General features: G+C 41.1%; 1 long non-coding RNA gene across 2 annotated transcripts; it reads right to left on the bottom strand.

Moving 5' to 3' along the window:
• Positions 1-9,520: 9,520 nt before the first annotated feature.
• LOC121477469 lies at positions 9,521-25,162 on the bottom strand. 2 transcript variants are annotated; one of them, XR_005984235.1, is made up of 3 exons: positions 25,082-25,162; positions 11,975-12,053; positions 9,521-9,563 (listed from the first exon to the last, which is right to left on the bottom strand). It is a non-coding gene; the product is annotated as an uncharacterized LOC121477469 (long non-coding RNA). The 2 variants fall into 2 exon arrangements; XR_005984236.1 differs by having other exon boundaries at positions 9,540-9,584.
• Positions 25,163-27,077: the final 1,915 nt, after the last annotated feature.

Below are 27,077 nucleotides of genomic sequence, written 5' to 3'. Positions count from 1 at the left end.
CCACCACGGTCCCTTGCGAGGTTCTGGGTAAACAGCTCCAGGAGGACAGGCCAGATCTGCTTGGGGCAGCAAGCTTGGAGCTGGCCCACATGCCTGGATGTTCTCCAGGAACGCACCTAGATTTGACCTGACATGTTAACATCTAGGGCCTTAATGAAACGGATTCACTGTATCTCTTTCGCAGCATTGTTACACTTTCCTGGGGTAATAGCTCCTGGGTTTTGTTTAGGCTCTTCTTCCCAATGGCCAGATCCAAAGTACAATTCTCAGTTCTCATTCTGCTTGACCTCTCTCCTGCATTTGAACACTTCCTCCGTGAGTTTCTTCTCCATCGTTTTCCATGATTCCACTTTCTTCTATATTCTCCTTCTTCCATGACCATTCTCCTTTGCCGGCTCAGCTTTCTTTGGCTCTGACCTGTTCCTGAGCCATCCCTGAATCTCTTCCTGTATACAACCTGTGTCACGCTCTCACTCACATTCCCACAATGTCAGCTGCTACCCAGATCTTGAGGAGTGATGAATCTGGACCTCCAGCTCCTCAGGAGCAGGCCTGAACACTAGTTTTGGTCACATCACAGGCCCATCAGTTTGGACAAATCCCAAACCTTATTCCCTAAGCCTGCTTTTCCTCCAGTCTTTTTTTTTACCAAATCACCCAAACTAGAAGTCCAAGAGTCATCCACAGCTCCTACCTCAACCCCTTAATCTAATCGGTCACCAAGTCTTATCAGTTTTAACTTTGAATCTCCACTCTACCCTCCACCCCCCAGCCGAGCCTTTATCATATCTCTTCTCATCAGTAGCCTCTTAACTAATCTGGCCTCTACTCATTCCCCATTGCTCCAGAGTTCTCTTTCTACAATACAAACCTGAATTTGTTCCTTAAAATTCTCAACAGTCTCCATAAACATCAGCTCATGGCTGTGACATATCTGGCCAGGATCTGTGCACCTACCTTATTTCCCTCCACCTTCCACACAAATACACCTTAAATTTCAGTTGTAACAAGCCAAGCTTGCCCTACTCCTTTGTGTCTCCTTGCTTTCTCTCATTCTGCTATCCCTGGCATTGGCGCTAATACTAATCGAGGGCTGCCATGCACTATTCTGAGCCCACAGCACTAACTCCCTTAAGCCTCACTTCAGCCCTATGAACTGTGCCCAGTGATCACGCCCATTCTACAGAGGAGGAAACTGAAGCACACAAATGTTAAATAACATGCCTAAGTTTCCTTGGCTGGTAAGTAGTAGAACTGGGATTTAAGCCCACATAGTCTGGCTACAGACTATTCTCTTAACCACCATACTCTATTTCCTACCAAGGCCTCATCTCCATTTAAAGACCATCTTCTCTATGATTATCTCCTGACATCATTCATTCCTGGATTACAGCAGTTAAGCATTGTTTTCCTTTCTGTACTTGTGACACCTTGTATACTCTTCTATTACACTTAGGACATTTTTGACATCATACAGTAATCATATGCCTGTGTGACCACCTCCCCTGCCAGACTGTGTACTCCTCCAGGGCAGAGACTCACACATCTTTGAGTTTTCAGTGTCAGAGCAAGTACCTGACATATATGACATATGCATGTGCTACATGATAATAGTTGAATAAATTAAAAGAAAGAAGATTGGGATGCCTGGGTGGCTCAGTGGTTTAGTGCCTGCCTTCGGGCCAGGGCGTGATCCTGGAGTCCCGGGATTGAGTCCCGCATCGGGCTTCCTGCATGGAGCCTGCTTCTCCCTCTGCTTGTGTCTCTGCCTCTCTCTCTCTGTGTCTCTCATGAATAAATAAACAAAATCTTTTTAAAAAATAAAATGAAAGAAGATATCTGATATCTGTCAATTTGCCTTAAGACTATGCCTATGTTGTTTGTTATTGTAATGGAATGTCTGTCTTCTTTGGCAGATGTATGTTATACCATATGGTCAGATGGTAAATGTAGTAGCAACTGTACCCATTACTGCACTTAGAAGCTACAGAACTGAATGTGAAATGGAGAATTATTACCCAATCATCATTATTGAGGAAACATATTTGTTAAAATTGTCCTGATTATTTTTAAATGGAGAAGTCCTGAAGATAAAGCATAAATTAAAATATTTGATCAAATAAGGAATATTCATTAACATGTTCATGTTACTTTTTGTCACGAAGTTTCAAATATTTAAGACTTTGAGGTTTTTTTAAGAACAGAATTTGTAAAGACTATTTCCTAAGTGACAATCTCAATACAAAATAAGAAGATGGAACCATGTAGCTGAAATCCACTATCCTCATTCCATGTGTGTATACAGATAGACAGATGTGTATACACATCTATTGCTACATAAACAAAATAATAGAGAGTATTTGTAGGTACTATAACTTTTCAAGGTAAAATACGCAACTATTTGAAAATGAATGTTGCTTCAGATGCTTAAAAATTCATGTTAAAATAAATATATTTGCTGATAAAATTGTTACAGTTCTGTTTAAAGAAACATGTGAAACCAAGGATTCCATACTTTTAAAATCTGTCTTTTAGCAAAGAGAAAGAGCAAACGTAATCTGAAAAGACAGATTGCTAACATTTCTGGTAGTTCATCTAGCTAAAATTAAGCCTGCAGGGTAACTATGTATACATAGTTACAGTTCAAAGGCACTAGTCTGGGATGCACAGCCACCACCCTCCCACACTTCACTTGGGTGGACTCAATTTTGCCCAACATTTACATAAATGTGCTTATTGCATTCAAGCTTGCCTATTTATAAATACGTAAGAGTAAATGAGACTGACCAATGCAACCTGTTTTAGTTTGAGTAAAACGTGGCAATTTGGTCTTATTGATCCAGAATTATAGTTTTTTAAAGGGTGAAGCAGACAGGACTAGGCCTCAGGGACAGGGATGAGCCACAGTGTAGCTGCAAGGAATCTAACATGAGAGCCTTAGCCCTAAATTAATGCCTTACTCACCAGAGTAGGGGAAAAAGTGGAAGTCTTTTGGCTCTCCTTTCCCTAGTAAGCATGATCAGTGCAGCCAAAGAAATGAATGACTGCCTGGGACTCTTTCCCCCATATTCTGAACTATTTGAATATGAATGCGTAAGTAGGACAGGATAAACCTTAAGGACCATCCTTAGAAAAATGAGCACCATTGTCCTCTTCACACAAAAGGGCCCACGGAAGGGTTACCTCTAAACCGAAAAGGAAAATTCACCAGAGCCAGTCTGTCACCTCAAGGTACATGTGGATCTGTTGATTTTAGCTGCTCCACACTCATGGTAGAGGAATGGACTTGCTGTAACAGCTAGGACTGGAGGGCTGCATTAGGAAACCATCTGAGACCATCACTGATGATGTCACAATGTCCCACTGTCCTAAGGTGTCCATCCTGAACCTCCCTGCCCAGCCCAGCTTGATCCCTCCTACATGAGACTGCAGCTCAGCCTGGGTATCTGTCTTGAACAGTCCTGGTCAGTTGCAAAGAGTAAATTCATTGAAATCATAAAGGCTGAAATAGTTCTACAGGTAGTACAGTAGATGGTCCTCTAGAATCCAGAGTGTTTGTCCCTGGATACTTTGGATATTCTCACTAAGGCATTTGCCACTGATGATGACAGAGAAAAAGCTGGTGCTGGATCAACACCTTGCTTCCTGTCTTTATTGAGTGGATAGTGTGGAAGGCATGCAAATTTCTATGGGATTCAGTATTCTCAATTACAACGTGAGAAGATTGGGCTGAATTGTAATAGGTTTCAATCAAATCCTGAGTCTGTTTGATTCCTTCCTGGTAGACAAATAAGAGCTGTCCCGGAAGATCAGGAAAAGTATAGCTTGTCCCATTCATTCACTCATTCATTCATTTCTAAGTATATGAAGTACCTAAAGTAGCACTGTATGGGAAATATAATGCATGCTGCAAATGTGAGGCACATAGAAATTTTAAATTCTCTAGTAGTGACATTTAAAAGAGTGAAAAGAAACCAGCTTCCCCTGTTTTGTTTTTAATATTTAACCTAAGATATCTAAAATATCAGCATTTCAACATCTACTCAATATAAAATATTATTGAGATAGCTAGCATTCCTTTTTTCATAGCAAGTCTTTGAAATCTGATACGTATTTTATACTTAAAGTACATCTTAATTGGGACTAGTCTCATTTCAAGTGTTTGGTTGCCACGTATGGTAATGGCTACTTTATTGGCCAGCACAGGCCTATACAGTGTCTGGCCTGGAAATAGATGCTCAACAAATGGAAGAAATAAGTACTCTTACTTCCAGATGAAATGAAGTAATGAAATGAAAACCAAATAAATTGGCTATGTCTATATATAACCAATAGCAGTACAAAAATATTTAGTATTGGGGAAGCTAACATACTTCAACTGGAATATTGGCAAGAGGGCAATATAAATTTTTAAAATATATAAAAATAATAAATATAGAAATGGTCAATGAATTATTAATAACATATATATGTTTATATATATGGAGTAAATGCTTTTGATACATATAGCAATTTAGGAAAATCACCTGTACAAATTTATAAATGTGTACCACACACCAATAATTGTCCTGACCCTGTCATCCTGTTAAATGTGATTTGTGAGCAAGGATTTTTCAATTGAAATAAGACATATGAAACACTGAAACACATTTCACAGCCACATTAGAGCTTTGATGGGTTTTTTTTAGGACTATACAGTAATACAGTACCCAATAAATAAATGCCTTTTTCTCCATATACATTAAGATATGTCACTCTTTTCAGAAAAATGATTTGGAATGAGTGGGGAGAGAAGAGTTGGTGAAAGGGAAGATTTCTGTGCATATATTATAAAATTAAAAACATTAATATCTGAGTCAGATTAGCCTACATACAGCCCTATGAAAGAGAAAAAAATGAAAACAATCACAAAGAAGCTAATATTGTGAGATCATCATTTTCAAAATAAATCTACAGAAAGAGGAAGTCAATGAAGGAATCTACAAGTGAAGGCCAAATGGGTTAATGTGTTGTGAGAACCCTTCTGGACATTTGGGAAAGGAGAGGATTAGGCAAATTTCTTTAGTGAGGAAACGTGACCTGGCCACTCTCAGCTGACCGAAAGGAAAATGTTGTGGTTGCATATCACCACTTCAAAACAAAATATAATAAATTTTAGAGAATTTGATGAGGTCCCTTGATTTTGTTGACAGCCAGGCCTGCCAGAGGGGTGTGTGGGGGGGTGTGGGCTGAGTGGGGAGGAAGGAGGCATGAAGGTCTAGGGTCAGGCCTGCTAGGTGAGTGCTGGTGACAGCACAATTGGCAGATCAGGTCTGGCTGGAAGGAACAGCCATTGGGAGGGGTCAGAAGAGAAGAAGGGATTATTTTCATTCCTGATCAATAGGATACAGCCCTGCTGAGTAACAACAGAGCTGTGAAATGTGTAAGAGAACACCTCACTCAGACTGGGCACATGTGAGAGGCCCACATACCTTGAGTGAAGTGTCTGGCTCAGAGCCCAGGATCTTCGTCCACTACCCCAGAGCCAGGTGTTAGGCTGATTTTTCAGTTGAGAAGAGTCTTAAGATGTGATTCTAATCCTTCAGATGGATGATTTCTCAAAAGAAGTAATGAATAGTGTTAAGTCCTTTACAGAGTGACTGTAGTTAGAATTTTTTTCCTGCAAGGTTACCTTTACATTAGTTAAAATTCAGATCCCTTGTTATTATTTTTACACGTGTATTACTTTTATATAACTTACAAACTGAGGAGTGGCATCAGCTTTGAAACTTTGGAACCTGGCCCATGGGTTACATGAAAGAGCCACGGACTAAGACAACTGTGTCCTAATTCAGCTATCTCCAGATGACTGGGCAAATCACACCAGTCTCTTGGAACCTCAACTCCACTGACTGGCAAGTCTGGATTCGATAAATTCCTGATTTCCTTCCAGCTTCAAATCTGAGCTTTCTTCAGGAGTCTAGGAAGTATAATTGTTTTCCCTTGGTTATGTATTTCAACATTCATTGAACACCTACGTGTCAGCCACAGTATGAGGTCCTAGAAATATAAAGAAAGAACCAAACCATCTTGGCATCCCTGCCCACCCACCCCAGGAACTCAGGATCAGGTGATGTGGAAACTCTGGCAGGTGAGAAATGGTGTCTGAGACAGTTGTACAGGTACTGCATCTGAGAAGCCCAGCAGGACTATAGGCAGAGCGGGCTTCAAGTTACCTAGGTCTGTGCTGGACCCAGACTCTACCATTTTATTATAAAGGTGATGTTGGCATATATTTTTTTTAAGATTTTATGTATTTATTCATGAGAGACACAGAGACATAAGCAGAGGGAGAGGCAGGCTCCCTGTCAGGAGCCTGATGCAGGACTCAACCCCAAGACCCCAGGGTCACACCCTGAGCCAAAGGCAGATACTCAACCACTGAGCCACCCAGGTGAATCCTATTCACCAGGTGAATCCTAATATGAATCCCTATTTCTTCATTTATAAAATACCTACCTAGAGTATTGTGTAGAGAGTAAATTTTTTTTTAATTTTTATTTATTTATGATAGTCACAGAGAGAGAGAGAGAGAGGGGCAGAGACACAGGCAGAGGGAGAAGCAGGCTCCATGCACCAGGAGCCCGACGTGGGATTCGATCCCGGGTCCCGCTAAACCGCTGCGCCACCCAGGGATCCCGAGAGTAAATTAGATAGCAAATGTAATGCTGTGGTAGGCACTTGCTCAATCTAGAAGAGGTAACATATAACTGGCCTTCTAAAGAATGAATACCAGTGAGTCTCAATCTGAGGTGACTTCGCTTGTTTTCAGAAGAAAGTCGTTTAAAGTGATGTTTGGGGGATCCCTGGGTGGCACAGCGGTTTAGCGCCTGCCTTTGGCCCAGGGCGCGATCCTGGAGACCCGGGATCGAATCCCACGTCAGGCTCCCGGTGCATGGAGCCTGCTTCTCCCTCTGCCTGTGTCTCTGTCTCTCTCTCTCTCTCTCTCTCTGTGACTATCATAAATAAATGAAAATTAAAAAAAAATTTAAAAAAAAAATAAAGTGATGTTTGGAAAAAAGTCTGTTACATTTGGATACCTCTTTAATCAAAATGCACCCTCAAGTAGAGTATTGTGATTTTGCTTTATGTTTCATACGCTGAAAAATAAACCAAATCAGCCATAATCATAACAAATATTAAGGTTACAGGATGAGGGAAATACTGGCTAGATAGTCAATTCTTTCTAACCATTAAATCAGGGCAGCCCAGATGGCTCAGCAGTTTAGCGCCTGCCTTTGGCCCAGGGCATGATCCTGGAGACCCAGGATCAAGTCCCACATTGGGCTCCCTGCATGGAGCCTGCTTCTCCCTCTGCCTGTGTCTCTGCCTCTCTCTCTCTCTCTCTCTCTCTCTCTCTCTCTCTCTCTCTCTCTGTCTCTCATGAATAAATAAATAAAATCTTTAAATAAAAAAATAAACATTATATCAGCACACAGATTCTTCTGACCTTGATATGGCTTTGGCAACTAGAAACACTTTGAGGGCGCCTGGGTGGCTCAGTCGGTTAAGTGTCTGACTTTGGCTTAGGTCATGATCTCAGGGTCCTGGGATCAAGCCCTGTGTTGGGCTGCCCACTCAGCAGCGAGTCTGCTTGTCCCTCTCTCTCTCCCTTTGCCCCTTCCCCCACTTGTGCTCTTTCTGTCTCTCTCAAATAAATAAATAAATAAAATCTTTAAAAAAAAAATAGAAACACTATGATCAGTAGAGTGAGCTTGACTGATTATATATGTAATCATCATAGCTCTTCCCCAAATCTCAAAGGACTGCGATAAGAAGTTACGACAATGGTCAATGACTACTCGGGAGACATTTTTCAATCCCTTTACACTACAGAAGAGAAAAAGAAGGTGGCAACTTTCACTTCTGTCTGTGATATATTAGGAAGTTTGACTTTGAGGTACTTAGGTCCTGGCATGCCATCTGTCTCTGCAATAGACAGCATCCCTAGAGAGGACCTACATGGGTTCTCAGGTGAAATATCTATTAGATTTTGGTGGTCAAACCAGTAGATATGACCTAGTTTCCATTTTAAAAATAACTTATGAAACTTGTTTCTCAAAAGGAAAAAAAAGAAATAAGGCAAAAATTACAATGATGCAAACTCTATTTACATGTCTATGGAAGCAAGACAGATGCTGTGAATTCCATGAGGGCATCATTTTCCTGATGTGAAACCAAGAACAGATATCAAAGAAAATAAAACTGCAGACTAATACATAAATGCAAAAGCCTTTTAAAAATATTAGCAAACCAAATTCAATAACATATGAAAGAATTATATACCATGATTATGTATACCCAGGAATGCAAGGTTGGTTTAATAGTTGAAAATCAGTTAATGTAACATACCACATTAAAAGGATTAAGACAGGGGATCCCTGGGTGGCTCAGCGGTTTGGTGCCTGCCTTTGGCCCAGGGAGTGATCTTGGAGACCGGGGATCGAGTCCCACATCGGGCTCCTGCATGGAGCCTGCTCCTCCCTCTGCCTGTGTCTCTGCCTCTCTCTCTCTCTCTGTATCTCTCATGAATAAATAAAATCAAATCTTAAAAAAAAATTTTTAAAAAGGATTAAGACAAAAGCAATACAATCATCTCAGTAGATGCAGAAAAAGCATTGAACAAAACCTAACATCCATTCATGGTAAAAATTCTCAACAAACTAGGAATATAAGAGAAGTTCCTTACCTAATAAAGGGCATCTACAAAAAAACCCAAAACAAAACAAACCTAGTGCTATTATCATACTTAATTGTGGAAGACTGAATGCTTCTTCCTATAATGGGAATAAGGCGAAGATATTTGCTCTTGACACCTCTAATCAACCTTGGACTGAGGTTCTAGCCAGTTCAATAAGAAAAAAAAAGTTAAGATATCTAGATTAGAAAAAAGAGGTAAAACTGTCTTTATTTTCAGATGTTGTAGTCCTATACATAGAACACTCTAAGGAGTCCCCTGCCCCCTGCCCAAAGCTTCTAGAACACAAAAATAAGTTCATTAAGGCCAGTGGATACAAGATCAGAATTTTATTTATTATTTTTTAAAGATTTTATTTATTTATTTGACAGAGAGAGAGAGAGCACAAGCTAGGGGATTGGCAGGAAGAGGGAGAGGGAGAAGCAGGAGCCTGGAATTAAAGACAGACACTTAACCAACTGAACCACCCAGGTATCCCAAGGTCAGTATTTTAAAGATGTGTTTCTATATACTAGCAGCAAGCAATCTAAAATTAAGAAAATAATTTAACTCACAATAGGATCAAAAAATAAAATACTTGGGAATAAATTTGACAAAAGTGAAAGATCTGTACCCTGAAAATTATAAAACATTGCTGAGAGAAATTTTTTTTAAGATTTTATTTATTTATTCATGAGAGACACACAGAGAGAGGCAGAGACATAGGCAGAGGGAAAAGGAGACTCCATGCAAGGATCCTGATGTGGGACTCAATCCTGGGACTCCGGGATCATGCTCCAAACCGAAGACAGATGCTCAACTGCTGAGTCACCCAGGCGTCCCATTGCTGAGAGAAATTATAGAAGATCTAAATAAATGGAGAAATATCCTATGTTCATGGATTGAAAGACTCAATAGTTAGGATGGCATATCTCCCCCACATTGTTGTACAGATTCAGAGCATTCCCTATCAAAATCTCAGTAAGCTTTGTAGAAGTTGATGAGTTGATCCTAGTATTTATATGGCAATTCAGCATCATTGGTCATTGGGGAAATGCAAATTAGAACCACAAGAGAACACCACACATCCACAAGAATGGCAATAATTAAAATGATGGGCTTTTCCAACTTTGGGTGAACATGTAGAGAAATCCAATCGTCATGCGCTGCTGATGGAAATGTAAGCTGGAAACTGTTAGAAAATAGTTTGGCAGTTTCTCAAAACTGGAAGTTACCTTATGACCCAGCAATTGCACTAGTAGATGTTTATCCAGAAGACATGTACAAGAATATTTAGAGCAGCATTGTACATGAGACAAAAACTGGAAAAGTTCAAATGTTTATCAATTGTTGAATTGATAAAGAAAATGTGGTATATCCATGTAACAGGATACTATTCAGTCATAAAAAGGTGATTCTGTTTGGCGTCTGTTTCTTCCTGATTCCTTACAAATCGGAGTCTCCCCAAGTTAAAAACAAGCCACCAGAGTGATATACTGTCTCCTAGCAGGATAACTTCGTGTGGAAAATTTCCCAAACACAGAAAGGATTTTCAATGCTATTGTGGGGTGCCATAAAACATGACAAATATCCACTAATCTCTCTTTAGAACCTCACACTTCTAGGGTCACAAGCTCAGAATTTTGACCCAGCATATTAAAATTTTTAAGGCTGAAGACAATGGATGGGACAAGTGAACCAATGTCAAGGGCAGGCAATGCTTTGTATGTAGATCTGCTCTCTTCCCCAAACACACAAAAGCAAGCTTTGTGCCCTGGCCGAGGCAGCAAAATTTCTAGGCATGGCCTGGCTACTTCCTTTTCAACTTCAACCTCCTGAATCCCCTCTCAACCACTCACCAGCATTCTGAGCTCCCGAGTTAGGCCCTCCAATCTGTCCTGCTCACCACTTCATTGTTCAAGGTCAGCGTCACTGTTGTTCCTCTGGCTCAAAAAATTCCAGTGGCCACTTAATGTTGATATCATCTCAACTCTTGAGCTTAATTTTCCAAAGCTCCATACTCTGGATACAGCTTGTGATGGCTGGAATGCATCTGACCTGTATTTCCCTGAGTTCCCTTTCTTGTGTGTTTTCTTTCCTTTTTTTTTTTTTTTTTTTTTAAGATTTTATTTATTTATTCATGAGAGACACAGAGAGAGAGGCAGAGACATAGGCAGAGGGAGAAGCAGGCTCCCTATAGGGAGCCCAATGAGGGGCTCGATCCCAGGACCCCAGGATCACGACCTGAGCTGAAGGCAGACCCTCAACCACTGAGCCACCCAGGCATCTCTCTTGCATGTTTTCTATCAGGGTGAGCCATAAGGCAGATTCTTGGAGATGTGGAGGGCAGAAGGGAAACAGCCATTTTGTGGCTCACAAATGTGAGCTCAGCCAAATGTGGCTGATGTGCTGATTCACCTCATTGGCATGAAATCGCAACTAAGCCTGCAGCTTCTCTTCTTTGCCCTGGATTCTTCCTTCAGCTCCTCCAACTCCTGAGCCAGGCATTTGTGTTCGGCTCTGTGACAGAGTCTAAGCTTCTGTGGAATATCCTTGATACCAAGATCAGAGGTCAAAAGAACAGACACAGCTTTCAGTCCATTCTTGTGGAATTCCACCTCATGTTTGTGGCTTCCAGCCTTCTCTTGATCTCCTCTACAGCCATTATCCCTTCCTGACTGCCTGTGGTGACCTTTAAGTTCCAGCACTAGACATGGAGGCAACACCTCATAGGACTGCTTAACCAGCTCACACAATTGTGTGAGACCAATTCCCTGGAACCAGAGATAGACAAGAGAGACCTCCTGGTTCTTCTCACTCTGTTGGGATTACCCTTGTCCCCATCTCCCTATCTTTGCCTTCCGGGAGCCTTCTCTTCTTTCAACACCCAGTACCTCCATCAAGCTCCCCAGCCCCTATAGCTAGAAGTGACAACACCCCCCCCCCCCACCCCCGCCACACACACACACACGCACACCTGTTCAGCCCAAGAAGGCTGTTCAAAATCCCTAGAACACTTGGCTCATTTTCCTTCTCAACTTAGGTATTTCTGCCCACATCATTTTTCTCAACTAATGACTAGACTGTATGTCCTCCAAGGCAGGGACCATGTGTCATTATTAGGTCTCCTAAAGTATTTTCTACTGGCCTACCACTCCATGCAATGAACTGAATTGAACCGGACTGAAAACTCAAGGGGGAGAAGAGGTGGTTGGTAGGGAGATAAAGGGCTTCAAAATAAACCACTCATTTTACCACCTGCCTGTCTGGTGAGCTCACGTCCACATGTCAGCCTCAGGATGTCTCTTCTCTCCAGCAACAGCCAGGGACAATCGTTCTACAGCAAGAAAACACAGAAAGAAAAGAATGTAAGAAAGCATATACCCGAAAGATTTACTAGTCCATGCAGTTTTATGTGTAATAATGCCTATCAATGAGAAGGGGAAAAAATCATCTTTAAGAAAACCTATTATTTTTTTGCTACCAAGGCTCTTTTATAGGAGCTCTGAATGATATAATTTAATGAGTAGAGCTATTACCCCAACTATAGTTTGCAAAGGTAGTAATATAGACCACAGACCATTTTCAGTATGTAAAAAAGTCTAACAGAAATGGCTTAGCTAAAGAAAAAAAAAAAAAGCTTTCTATTGCTAATGAATTGAAATTCTTTCCTTTTAGCTGGGGCTATTTTAGTTCAAGGTGGTAATACATATTATTCCAAGCCTATTATGAACTACATGTGTTCTTTGATTACTTTTAAAAAATGGAGAAATTACTTGATGACTTGTTAATAAATACATGTGGTTTTGTTGGAGGAAAAAATTGTTTTAATGCCAAAAGTCCCTGTTGATAGAAATAATTAAGGAGAATCTAAAAGGTAAAGAGGTTGGGAACCATTACACTGCATATTTATATTAGAATAGATGTTAGAAACAGCCTTTAAAATATTAAAAATTTACTTTCTTCTCATTGATGAGATCATCCTGTACACTATGAATCTAAAATTTAAAAATGGTGGCATTAGATTTTCTATTTAATAGCAGTGACTTGGGTAATTACAGCGATATAATTCAATGAATGAAGGGGGAACAGTTTCAACCAAGAGGGAAAATAACAAAAGAAATGGCTCCTGAGAATATCGCAGGTTTATACTATTAGTTTCAATTTTAATTCAAAACAATTCAAATCAAAAGAAACATGAATCTCTTTTAGCTTACTTGAAAAACTGCAGAAAAATTAAGCTTTTATTTTGTAATTTTCCATTTGCTTTACTGGAAGATTTTTTTATTGGGCTTTTTTTGTGTGTTAGTTATACACTCTATTGATTAATTCAACCCAATGCCAAGGAAGCAGGAATTGAGATGCTGGCAGATGTTGCTGCTTCTACCAGATAGAATATATAAGAGGAGAGCCAACCGGCTTCTACATTGTGGTTTCAATTAGAGCTTAGAGCGAATAAATTCATCTAAGAGAACTCAGGATCCCGCTGGCCCTGAGGAAATTCATAAGATGAATCATTTCTGTTTTAGTCCCAAATAAACATAGATTTTTAAAGTTCAAGCAGGGGTCAGAGTAAGCATGATTTCTCGCTACCCAACCTTTGTCAACATCTTCCTTTCAAGTGGGGGCCTGTAAGTAATGCAGGGCAGACCCTGTGAGCTGACCAACCAAGTTGGGTGGAGGCCGGAAAGAAAGACCAAGCAGGCCAGATGGGTAGGATACAGAGGTTGAGAGAGTCCAGTGTGCTGCTTCGTAGAACATTGAGGCTCCAGTCATATTTAGTGCTTAGATTTCACAGTCAAAGGAAAGCTAAATAAGGTTGTAAATAATTTATATGGGTTTTTAAATATATACAAAAGTATACCAAATCACCCAAATGTACCCATAGCCCAACTTCTACAATTACCAACTCCAAGCCAGCCTTGTCTCAACTATACCCCATCCATTCTGATGGCCTGAAGAATTTTTATGCAAATCTAGGATATAGTATATTTTGTTCATATGTATTTCCACATCTCTAAAAGAAGGGGATTTTATTTTATCTTTTTTAAGAAGGGAATTTTAGAAAAAAAATACAATACCATGAACTTACCCAAAAAGTAACCATAATTCCTTAATATCTTTAAGCATCCAGTTCATGTTAATATTTCCTCAGAGTGCCTTGTACATTTTTTTAAGAACATGAATTTTACTTAGAAGGTTAATTGACTCAGGCCTATGTTCCTGATTTCCTAAAAAATTATAAACTGCTTGGGGAGAGGGATTGTGTTTTGTTTATGCCTGCCTTTGAGTGTTTTGCCCATTCTTATGCCCAGATTTCACAGAAAATTAAGTAAATGTATAATAAAAGCTTTTTATGACTTTTCACGTAATTAGATTCACAGATCAGAAAAATAATCACCACACCACTTGTTCAGGTTTTTTTTTTTTTTTTTTACTTGTTCAGGTTTTTGATAAATAGAAACAATATAGATGTTCAATTTCTTCTATTAAATTGGAGTGAAAAAAAATAAAATAAAATAAAAAATAAATAAATAAATTGGAGTGAAATGTCATATAGAGCATAATTAGGCAATTGCAAATCTGCAACATTTGGCTACCAAAAATCTCTCTTGATAGCTATCATAATTTCTGACAACCCAAGGAAAGGATTCTCCAGAGAATGACCTACTCTGTTGGTTTTGGCACAATATCCACGGGGGTCAAAGAAATGTACAAGAACATCCCTGATAGGAGAAAAATGTGTCCTATGAATTTTAATGCAAAAAATCGAAGTTCTATCTTGGATCCAATCAAGGTGAATAATTTTGAATATATCTATACAGGGATGGTCCCTTTTGTACCATCTCCCCACCTGCTTCCTTCTCACTTCAACTCCAATCCTGGTTCTTTTTTAGAGTGCACAAATGAAATACATGGGAAAAGAAAATTGAGGGATATGTATATCCTCAGGCATAGGACCATAATATGAAAAAAGAAAGCTATGTACATCAAAATGTTAAGTGCTGCATTATTTTATAATAGCAAAAATTAAAAAAATCTAAGATTAGAAGCACGGTTATATAAATTATATTTTATCCATTTACTGGGAATAGCTAAGGAATAATTATGCAGTTTTTAAAATAAGAATTATGAAGACCATGTACCAACATAGAAAATGTTTATGTGTATTAGGAACAAATAATCAGGGTTGAAATTCTATGGAGAATATGATTTTTTAAAGAATATTTATTTATTTATTTATTTGAGAGAGAGAGAGAGCCCAAGTGGTGGCAGGGAGGGGGATGGCTTGGGAGAGGGATAGAGAGAATCTCAAGCAGACTCTACCAAGCACAAGCCTGATGCAGGGCTCAAACTCACAACCCTGAGATCATGACCTGAGCCAAAATCAAAAGTCATACATTTAACCAACTAACTCCCCAGGTGCCCCTGGATGGTCTGACTTTAACTTTGTAAAAAGTGTACCTATAAATAAAAGATTGAAGGAAATAAAATAATAATGGTGATTATGTTAGTGTGTGGAATTACACATGATTTTAAAAATATTATTTAGAATATATTAAATAAATACCAGTTTCTTTGGTTTTTCTGTTCCCTCTACCTAACATTTAAAAAAATTGTATGACTGTATATTAAAATTTTTATTTTATTTTTTTTAATTTATTTTTTATTGGTGTTCAATTTGCCAACATATATAATAACACCCAGTGCTCATCCCATCAAGTGCCCCCCTCAGTGCCCATCACCCAGTCACCCCCCAACCCTGCCCACTAAAATTTTTTAAAGCTAAAAATAACAGTTAATGGCATTAAATTTAAATATTTTCTTTTTAAAGTCTGCATCCAGCTTATATATAAAACAATATTTACATTTTATCTTTTTAGTTTTACATATAAAACAATAGTAAAAAATACTATTAACTTTTAAAAATGATGAAATAAAACATAATTATTTTCTTTTTTTTAAGTAAGATCTACACCTAGTGTGGGGCTTGAACCCACCACCTTGAGTCAAGAGTCACATTCTCTACTGAGCCAGCCTGGTACCTCTATTTTATTTCGTTCATTATACTTAGGGGTGCCTGGGTAGTTCAGTTGGTCAAGCATCCAACTCTTGATATGGGCTCAGGTCATGATCTCAGGGTGGTGAGTGAGGTTGAGTCCCTGGGCATGGAGCCTGCTTAGGATTCTCTTCCCGCTGCCCCGCCTCTGCCCTTGTGTCTGCATGAGCTCTCTCTCTAAAAAAAAAAAAAATTTTTTTTTACTTCTTCTACTTAAATACAATGTATTTAATAATGCAATGTCTAGCAGGGATCCTTACACTTTTGGGCCCTTGATATATATTGACTGAATAGATTTTGAAATCATTCATTTATTTGTACATTCATTCAACAAATGTTTATTGAAGAATTACTTTACCCAATTAAATGTATATTTTTGCTGACTTAGAAAAGGGATAGATGTTTTGTCAAATTATGTAATATATGTAAAACTATTAAAAAATGTAAGTGAACACCCTAACAAATTGTTGTAAAATAAATCCACTGGTATCCACTTTGTCTTTCTAACTTCACATATTTTTCTTAAATAAAGTCCCTCCCCTTTGTAAAAGCCTCAGGCCTCACAAACTCTGGATCTGCCCCTTGGCAGAGCTATCCTGACTCTTAGATACTCTTTGCTTCCAGACAGATCATACAGTGTGACACTGTCCATTTTCCAATGAAAAATGTTCTATGTATCTCGATGAGCTCAAACCCGTGGCTGCTCAGGTAGCTACTGAGAGAGAAGAAATGCCTGACCTTTCAGAGGAGCGTGGTCGATGGTTTGGGTTTGGTTTTCATAGCAGTGGACCTCCAGTGGACAGCTGGCTTTCTCTTTTTTCTGAGACAGACAGTGACACATGGAGCAGGAGCCAGGCCAGTGAATCAATAACTAGTCCCTCCAACGTGGAGTTGCTATCGGAAGCCTAGCTTGTTAGGCATATAGAATATTTACGACAGATCTGAATAGTTTGCCAACATTTAAAAATCGAGAGATTTCATGTGAAAAGTTGGCTTTCTGTCTTCTTGTAAGCAATTGGAAGATGTGGCCCATCTGGGCCCGAGTCCCCACCTGGCCTGGCACTCACTGGGTGGAGCTGAGGTACAGCTTTCTGAAACCAGACCTCCTCCCCCAAACCCTGCCACTTCGTTTAAAGGTGTTCTCTGAGTGTTTGGTCCCTTTACGCATTTGTGAACCCTGCTCTGACCTATTACCTTGTGTTGATACAAATTAAATTTAAAGAAAACAAGGAACAAGTTCCCCCGAAATAGTCTGAGTTTCTTGTCAATATTTCCCGAACACTTGACAAAAGTGCTAGTAAGATATTACCCCAAATGGAGTTAAACCATCTAAAGGCATTCGATGTGAATAAAATCAGAAACGTGCAAAGGTTCATCTCAAATGAAATAACTTCCTAATCAGAAGCAGCAAGAGGCAGCTAAACATAAGTATAGATTGGTGGTTCTTGAATTTCAGTATGCACCAAAATCTCACCTGGAGACCTTGTTAAAACAGATTGCTGGGTTGCATCCCAGTGTTTCTGATTCATTATGTGTAGGCTGGGAATTTGCATTTCTAAAAGGTTCTGAGCTACTGCCCAGACCACTGGCCCAGGAGTGTCTTTTTGACAACCACTGCCTCCTGTTACTCAAAATGCGGTGGGTCCCCTGGCAAACAGCCTGGGAGCTTGTTAGAGATGGAGAATCTAGGACCCTCTCTAGACCAATGGAATAAGGAGCAGGTGCTTTGTAGGAACATTGCATTTGGAGATACACAGAACTAATTGTTCCCAAACCCTCCTGGTAAAAATTACCTGGGTGTTTGTTAAATATACAGAATGCCAGGCCTTTCTCTTAAAAGTTCTATTCAGAAATCTGTGTTTGTCAAGCACTCCAGGTGATTCCTATCATTAGGAAAGTTTAGGGAAAATAACTTCATAGTGGTTTTAATAAATCGAAAGAATATGTTATTAAAATGGGGGCAAGCAAATGAAACATAGAAAATAGGAAATCTCAGGAGAGAAAATTGGTAGCATGATTTCAACCATTTGGGCGTCTTTATTTTTGTTTACTTAAATTCAATCAGCCAACATATAGTACATTATAGTACAGTAGGTTTCAGATGTAGAGGTCAGTCATTCATTAGTTGCATATAAGACCCAGAGCTCATCACATCACGTGTCCACCTTAATATCTGTTATCAGGTCACCCTATCCCCCCACCTCTTCTCCAGAAACCCTATTTGCTACAGTTAAGAGTCTCTTATGGTTTCCCTCCCTCTAATTTTTTCACACCAAGTTTTCCCTTCCATCTCCTACAATCCTCTGCGTTGTTCTTATATACCACACGAGTGAAACCATGATAACTGTCTATCTCTGATTGACTTATTTCACTCAGCTTATTACCCTCTAGTCCATCCACACCGATGTAAATGGTAAGATTTAATCCTTTTGGTGGTTATGTAATATTCCAGTGTACATATATACCACCCCAATGTTTATAACAGCAATGTCCACAATAGTCAAATTGTGGAAAGAGCCTGGATGTCCATCAATAGATACATGAATAAAGAAGAAGATGTGTATTATATACACATCTGGGACTTCTTAGCCACTGGTATGCATTTCTTTTTGGGGAGAGATGCACCAAACTCCTTTTATCTGGGTCCCTGCCCATCAAGAACCATTGTCATTATGATTTGGCTTCCCTGTGCTTTTCACACCAGGAGAAACACACCAGTCAAATCAATATGAGTATTCTGATTTGAGTGACAGGTACATCTTTCACTGTGAATCAAGAAGTCATCATTAAGGTGTTGAAACCTTTTTCTGTGGATTCTATTAGTGTCTAAGAGAACAAACCACTTTTGTTTTAATAACGAAATCAAATTTCTGGGCATGTGTGTATGTTATTTGAATTGAAGAAAGGACAAATTATTTTGCCCACAAGGTTTTCTTATGTGGATATTCCCCTGTGTGGTTTTTACACACAGAGAGAGTTTTTTCCCCCCCCCCCTCTTGTGCTCATTCGCCCTGTTTTTTGAAGTCTCTTTTCTCTCCCTTTATACCATTGTTCTCAACTTATTTTGGGGGGAAATACTTTGAGCAGAATACAGCGGGAAAAGAATCTCTACCCCTTTCTGTTCCAAATTCATTTTTATTCCTTCCTGTCTCAACAAAAACTTTATGGAATCAACACCACCGTGCTCTGTGGGAAAAAAGAAAAACCTTCTGCTCCCTTAGCTCTGCTGGAAGCTGGAGGGTGCTAGGCCCCTGTGTAGTAGTGCATAGAATTCTAGCTTTTTTCCTCCTTTCTCTGTATATTGGGCTCAGAGATTACACTGTGTCTCTATGTGAATATGGACAGTTAGCATTTACCAACATGTACCTGTCTACTTTCTCTTGTTTAAAAAAAGAAAAAAAAAAATTAAAAAAATGGGGTTATAGAAGGTCAGCAAAGGGTGGGTTTGAGATGTTTGGGTGGGTTAAGTGGGCATTTTGACAACATGGCTTCTCCTTTGGCATGTTTAATTGTGATGTTTAACGGACATCCTTGCAGTTTAAGATGACACTTTTAAAATAAAACTCTCCTAATGATGACTTGAGCCCTGCCACTCGATGGGAGAATCAGCAGAACCTGTAGGATCTTATTTGGAATTGACATTCTCTATTGTAATTTTGTTCCTGTTTATTTTTAAATTTTCTTTTTGTTTCACTGGAAAGGAAAGATGCTCAGTTTTAAACGTTAAAAGTGTACAAGTTGCTTTGTTACAATAAAACTAAATGTGTACACAAAGGATTTGATGCTTTTCTCTCAGAACAGGTGTATTTAATATGATTTTCCAAGTTTAACTTGTATAATGTATTGTCAAACTCTGTCAAAAAAAAAAAAAAAAGTGGACATAGCTCAGTGCCAGGCAGAGGTGGAGAACTCCCTCCAGGAGTCCAGAAACGCGGAGGAGAAAGCCAAGAAGGCGATCACAGATGCGGCCATGATGGCCGAGGAGCTGAAGAAGGAGCAGGACACCAGCGCCCACCTGGAGCGGATGAAGAAGAACCTGGAGCAGACGGTGAAGGACCTGCAGCATCGTCTGGACGAGGCTGAGCAGCTGGCCCTGAAGGGTGGGAAGAAGCAGATCCAGAAACTGGAGGCCAGGGTGCGGGAGTTGGAAAGTGAGCTTTCCAACTTAAATACGTTCATTTAAGTCAGATTTTTTGAAAGCAGAATTACATTAACAAATAATAAGTCTGCAAAATATATAAGAAATAAAATATTTAAAGCAGAGTTGAGGAAATTGCCTTTTTAAAAAAGTTAGTAGTTGACACATACTAGTTTCAGCTGTAGGGCATAGTGATTGGACACCTTCATACGTCATGCTGTGCTCACCACAAGGGTAGCTACCATCTGTCACCATACAACACTGTTGCAATATCATTGACTCTATTCCTTAGGCTTTACCTTTCATTCCTAGGACTCATTCATCCTGTATCTCCTACTCCCCTTCACCCATTGGCCATCCCCCACCCCGTCACTCCAGCAAGCATCAGTTTGTTCTCTGTGGAAGTTGTCTTTATTTTTTATTTTTATTTTTTAATTAGGCTCCATGCCCAGTGTGGAGCCCTATGCAGGGCTTGAACTCAGGACCCTGAGATCAAGACCTGTGCTGAGATCAAGAGTTGGTTGCTCAACTGACTGAGCCATCTGGTGCCCCTGGAAGTTGTCTTTAACAAATTCTTTCAGTTTTTATAGAGAATTAAATATTGGCCTCGATGAGTCATATCTTTTCTCTTAATCTGTCTCCACAATTCTCCATAGGAAGTGTGAAATTTTACCCTTCTACTTAAAAGACCTAATAACCATCACTGAATCTAATTTTTCCCAAATATCAGAGATTTCAGAAGTCCTTTTGGGAAGTACCACGTCGCCTGCTCCAGTACATACCCCCCTGCCCAATCCCAGTCTTCATTTGGGAAATTAACAGATTCTTCATCAATGTTGAAACGTGGCATTTCTCTTAAGGTTTTAAGAGAATGACCTTATTCTGGAAATAAGGCCACCAGAAGATCAGTTTGTCTGGAGGGTGTTTTTTAATTTGTTTTGTTTTTTGGTAGGCTCCATGTTGGACCCAAACTCACAACCCTGAGATCAAGACCTGAGGCAAAATCAAGAGTCAAGTCAGACATCCAACCAACTGAGCCGTCCAGGTTCCCCTGGAGGGTGTTTTAATGTTAGCCCCATTCTGAACAGAATGGTTTTTATTTCCAAGGTTCCAACTCCACCTTAAGTTACACTAAGTAGGGTGGTCAAGCAAATAGCTCAACTGCGATTCTCTGGCCAAACAAGTGTGGGAGCTATGGTCCCATTAAGTTCTCCAGGTGAAGTTCTCAAACATGAGATATTCAACCAAGGAGGGGACATTTTCAGAAAATGGTAAGTTCTGGATGAGTAAAATTGCCGTTTCCCCTGCCTTGCTACTTCAGGAGGCAGCATTATATATAGAAAGGAGAGAATTTTTGGAATGAAAATTCCTGGTTTCAGTTTTGGTCCTAACAACTATGAGAAGTATGACTGTGTGGAAGTCACTTTCATATTCTCAGTTCTCTCAAATTTCTGTGAGGACAATATTGGTGGTTCCTCCATTGGTGATAAAATACCAGCACATCATAAAAATGCTTTATAAATGTGAGTTATACCTTCAAATGTGTTTTTAGGTTACTTTTTCAATAATGCATTATTAGCCTCTCACCAAGCAATTTACTTCTTAGGAATTTATCCTCACAGAATTGTGTATGTGCAAAATGAAATACTGTCAGGTTTTTTGCTGCACCCCCCCCCTTTTTTTTGGTCATAGTAAGGCTTTGAAAATAAACGTCCACCAATAAGAGTCTGGTTAAATAAGTTATGTCCATTTAGTAGGACAAATGGAATACCTTGCAGCTGTGAAACAGAATAAGGAAACTCCCTGTATATATATATATTTTTAAAGATTTTATTACTCATGAGAGACACAGGGAGACACACACACACACACACACACACACACACACACACACACAGAGGCAGAGGGAGAAGCAGGCCCCATGCAGGGAGCCCAATGCAGAACTTGATCCTGGGTCTCCAGGATCAGGCCCTGGGTCGAAGGCAGGCGCTAACCTGCTGAGCCACCCGGGCTGCCCCTCCCTGTATATTGTTATAGAAGGATCTCGAAGATACACAGTTAAATAAAAAAAGCAGGGGTGCCTGGGTGGCTCAGTGGTGGAGTGTCTGCCTTTGGCTCAGGGTGTGATTCTGGAGTCTAGAGATTGAGTCCCACATCAGGATCCCTGAATGGAGCCTCCTTCTCTCTCTGCCTGTGTCTCTGTCTCTCTCTGTGTTCTCACGAATGAATAAATAAAATCCTTAAGAAAAATAAAAAATCAAAAAATTAAAAAAATTAAAAAAGCAAAGTGCAGAATGTGATCTTGATTGTAGAAGGTAGGATATTAGATGATAGAGTTGTGTTGGTTTTGAGCATATAAAGAAACATTGGAAGGATACACAACAAATAATAGCGACTAAATGTTGCCAGGGGTGAGAAGGCTGTGGGTAAGAGGGAGATTTTCTCTGTATGCTGTTTAGTATGTATTTTTAGATTTTGAACCATTGGCACATATTAGCTATTCAAAAATTAAATTAATACATACCTGAGAAGAGACTAATGATATCTACATGGCCAAGGAACTAAAGACCTGGGACTTATTTTGCATATAGATCTTCAGTAGTTGTTTGACATATTGTATTAATGTGGAATTGACTCTGTGGGCAAGGAGTGCAATGGGTGTGGCCTACAGAAGCGTAAGGAAGGTTGAGGGCAAGTGTTGCCCATTGCAGATGAGGCAGCCTGCTTAGAACGGCACATCAAAAATGGAAGGTCTCGGTGGGGCCAGATGGACAATAGGAGAACAAACTTAGGCAGGATGCCAGCCTGAATTATGATTAACATGACACCTGCCTGCAGGGATAGGGACAAAACCACAATGCTTTTTATGACACAGGTGGTAATGATAAAGGAGTAAGAATAACCAAGAAGAGAGAAAAGCCCCAAGTTACCTTTTGTTGTTGTTGTTTTTGGTTCTGTTTTGGTGGGGGCAATGGGTTTGGAATGAGGATTATTTCTAATCTAAACAAAGAGTTTAGCACCAAGCCAATGAGGAGTGGTATGTGCAGAGAATGTCGTTAGCCACCTTAGGAGAGAGGGAGCTGCATCAGGGCTGTGACCTGGAGGTTTAGGGGGCAGGCACCCCCCCTACTTGCAACCAAGTCCATTAGAGTCAGATAAATGTCAGGGTGACAGGGCAATCATTGGTATCGGCTATGATCCGCTACCGATTCAGGCACCCCCGGTTCCAGAAGGAATAGTGTCCCCAGGGTTATTCACGGTGGGGTGGGGGGAGCAGATAGGCAAGGCTTCTCCCACCCAGCCTGTGACTGTGAGAGCTGAGAAGCGTGGGCCGAGCCTCCTGGGATGCCCTATACCTAGAGGCTGGTGGAGGAGAACCAGGACCCCAAGGCTGCCGCTCCCTGGGGTCAACCTTCAGGGCGCAGTGTGTCACTAGCAGGAAGGCACTAACGACCCCAGGCTCCCTGCTCTGGGCACGGAGCAAAGCATTTGGAGCAAAGCATCCATCTCTTTCCCTCACACCACACAGTTTAAATCACATTTTCCTCTCCCTGGGTATTTCGAAGCTTGGTGTGAATATCTAGGAGTGCTTTCAGAGATCCTCTGATGAGAGGTGCAACGGCAGTGCAAGGTATTACTATCAACACGTAAAATATTTTAACCACAACAGAGTGCCACATGGGGACAGAACACAGATGCACATTTCAACTTCTAATATTCCTCAGAGGACTATTCGAGGACTAAGAATGGTAAGTGCAAGGGTGAGAAGGGAAGCCAGGCAAGGAGGAAAAACAGAGCGAGTTCCACTACGTAAGAGACCTCTCTTCTCTGCTGCCCCACGGAACGGGGTGACACCCGCTCACGCGGAGCCTGAAGCCGGACGAGGAGGGTCCCCCCTCCAGCGCCATCTACACACACGTGACCCCTGAAGATGGAGCAAGTCTGGCCCATCCCCTGTGCATGAAGCAAGCTGCTTCTGGACGTGCTGTCCCATTAGCACCGCAGGCTCTCCTGCCAGCCTGGCAGCCACCGTGGCCGAGAGAAGGGACCGTGGAGTCTCCCCCAGATGCGCCACAATCTGCCCTCACTGAACAGGTTTCTGGGTGACACTGGAGCAGGCTAGAGCTAGGAGAGGGTGCAGAGAGTGGACAGAGGGATGCACGTCCAGGTAGGGTTTTTCACCAGCCCAGTACCCAGGGGTTTTGCTGGCAAGGATGAGCAGCTGAGCTGAACCCAGAGCAGTTCCTTCACTGCTCTGGAGCAATAACTGCAGTTAAAAATTAGTAACTACCAGTTGCATGAAAACGATGTTTCAGGCACAGTGTAAAGGCGACCTGTGCATTTTCTCCTCTGACTTCCAAAACAACCCTTGTGGGGTAGTGTTGCCACCCTTATTTTTGATGAAGCTCAGAGTGTAAGTGACTTTCCCCAAGACGCTACCGCGGGTGGCAAGGCAATGGTCTGAACACAAGAATTTTAACTCCCAAGGCTGTTTTGACTACAACGCTATGTGGCCTCGCCAGTGATCAAAAAGCAACCATCAGGGCTCTTAACCTTTGTCTTCTTCCTTATTCCAGGCCTGAACACAATGCACCCGGAATGCTATTGTCAGATAAGGTAGCAAACTGCTTTCTTCCAATCGTACAGCTCAGGTTTTGACCCGCGCTTGCAAATGGAGGTCATCCAAAAGAAAAGCTACTTTTAGGCTGTGGAAATGTGCACCGAGCTGTCTCCTCCACCTGGCCCATCCAGCCCAGGCATCTGTATCTGGTGCCTGGTTGGCACTCACAGTCTCCAGTCTCTTTCACTTTCTAGTCTGTACTCCAGACTGTGGACAGAAACAGCTCCGAAAAACATGTTTGTTGAAAATCTCCAGGACTCCCTACTGCCTCCAGAATAAAGTCCTTTCCCTGCTGGGCAGCCACCTCCTCAGCCCCTCTGGGCCGCAGCCCCTGTGATCCAGCCCAACCTGGATCGCTCTGTGCCCTGAACACCAGCGGCACTTTCACGCCTTACTGTTATTATTAGCCCTTGCTGGTCCCTCTCCCTGCGACGGCCTTATCTTACCTTCTCTCTCCGCTGGCAGATGGCTGCACTCCAAAGCCCGGTTCAGATGTCACTGCCTCTCCCTCCGCCTCCCAGCCCCAAGGAGAATTACGCCACTCACCTGGCCCCTGCCACAGCACCTAGCACGCAGGTGTATCATACTACCAACTATAGTACATTCTTCTACATAGCTGGATCCTGCTCCCCGTTAATGAGGGGAGGAGCAAAAATCATTCCTTACCATTTCGGTTTCCAGAGGCCCTGGGAGATACGGCAAATGCTTGGTCTTCAGAAGGAACAGATGCAGTCACACGCAAAGGAACTCTGCTCACACAGCCATGCAGTTGGTGATGCTCTCAAAGAATTCCACCAATACGTGGGGAACTGGGCTCGCGGGCTTTAGATTCCTTCTGTGTGCGTTATTATCTATCATCAACACAGTTAAGTAACAAGGAAATTGAGAGCTCAATCTTGTTCCACTGAAAGGGATGAAAAGGGGAAAAATAGCAACCCCAAATTTCCACCAGAGCACCTTTACTTCTCCCTCTTATAGAGAGTTCTGTTTGGATAGTGGCAAAGCCTCTGTTGCTAAAAAAATATAGGTTTAGAAAGCTCTGGTTGAGATGGCCTTGTCCTTCATTACCCCATGCCTAATAAAAACTTCTTCCTAAATGATTTCACAGGCTCTGGTTTTTTCCTCCTCCATCCATGTGCACATTGCTGCCAGATGAAATTTTTAAAAATATTATTTGAATTATGAAAAGTCTACATGTAACATGTAGACATAACATGTAACATGTTAGTTATGAAACATAATTGTGTGATAAATATAACCAACCAACCATTCAGCCCTGTAACATCGCAGTGGTTTGCATGTAGGTCTATATGCCTCACCGGTCTCAACCCCTGGCCTAATACCTGAAGCTAATCCCGGCCTTTAACTTTATGGTTCCAAAACTCATCCCTTGATGTTCTTCCCCTGTTTATTTTGTTGTTACGTGGTATTCCGTTGTGTGCCACACCAGAGTTATTTACCCCTTCTCCCGCCAACCAGCTGGGATTGTTTCCAATGTTATGGGTAATGTGGCTATGAACATTCTTGGAGTACAAGTGCATTTGCGCATTTCTAGAAGTTAGGTCATAGGGTATGCAAATATGAAGTAATGTCAAAGCTTCTTAAATGGGATCTACTAGCCAAATTTTCTACAAATCACTGTTTTCCCTGCTAAAAAATAATTCAGTGTAACTGCTACTTCCAAGATAAAATCCAAAAGGGCTCTTCCACGCCAGCTGGTCTGGCCCCAACCTCAGTTTCACACATTTTCTGTTACAGTCCCCTAAGTATCTCCCACTCCAGTTGGGCAGATCTGTTTTTGGATGTAGAATACACCTTGCTCATTTTTTCTTTAAGGGGGGAGGGGCAGAGGGAGAATCTTTTTTAAAAAGACTTTGAGAGAGCATGCCAGCATGCACCATGCACTGAGTGGGGGGAGGGGCAGAAGACGGAGAGAGCAGACTGAACTGAGTGCGAGCCCAGCGCAGAGCCTCATCCCGCCACCTGAGATCATGAACTGAGCCGAAATTAAGAGCTGGACACTTCACCAACTGAGCCACCCAGGCGCCCTAGGAGAATCTTGGGCAGGGTCCATACCCAGTGTGGAGCCCCATACGGGGCTTGATCTCATAAGCCTGAGATCATAACCTCAGAAGAGATCTAGAGTCAGATTAAAAACTGAGCCAGCCAGGTGACCCAGGAAAATTACTTTCAACTCCATCATGTTTCCAGACTTGCATCTGTCTCTGAAATATGTCTGTTTTCATCATGATTGTAAGTGGGAAATAATTTAGTTAAACCTTTTCTCTTCTAGTACTTCTCTTTTTTATCAACTTGCTAACCCACTTTCCTTTTTTTTAAAAAAGATTTTATTTATTTATTTATTTATTCATTCATTTATGAGAGACAGACAGACAGAGGCAGAGACACAGGCAGAGGGAGCAGCAGGCTCCATGCAGGAAGCCCGACGTGGGACTCGATCCCGGGACTCCAGGATCAGGCCCTGAGCTGAAGGCAGATGCTCAACCACTGAGTCACCCAGGCATGCCTAGCTACTCCACCT

Source organism: Vulpes lagopus, chromosome 17 (genome assembly GCF_018345385.1).
Source record: "Vulpes lagopus strain Blue_001 chromosome 17, ASM1834538v1, whole genome shotgun sequence".
In the NCBI taxonomy this organism is placed as follows: Eukaryota; Metazoa; Chordata; class Mammalia; order Carnivora; family Canidae; genus Vulpes; species Vulpes lagopus.
This window is presented reverse-complemented; position numbering and strand designations above follow the sequence as displayed.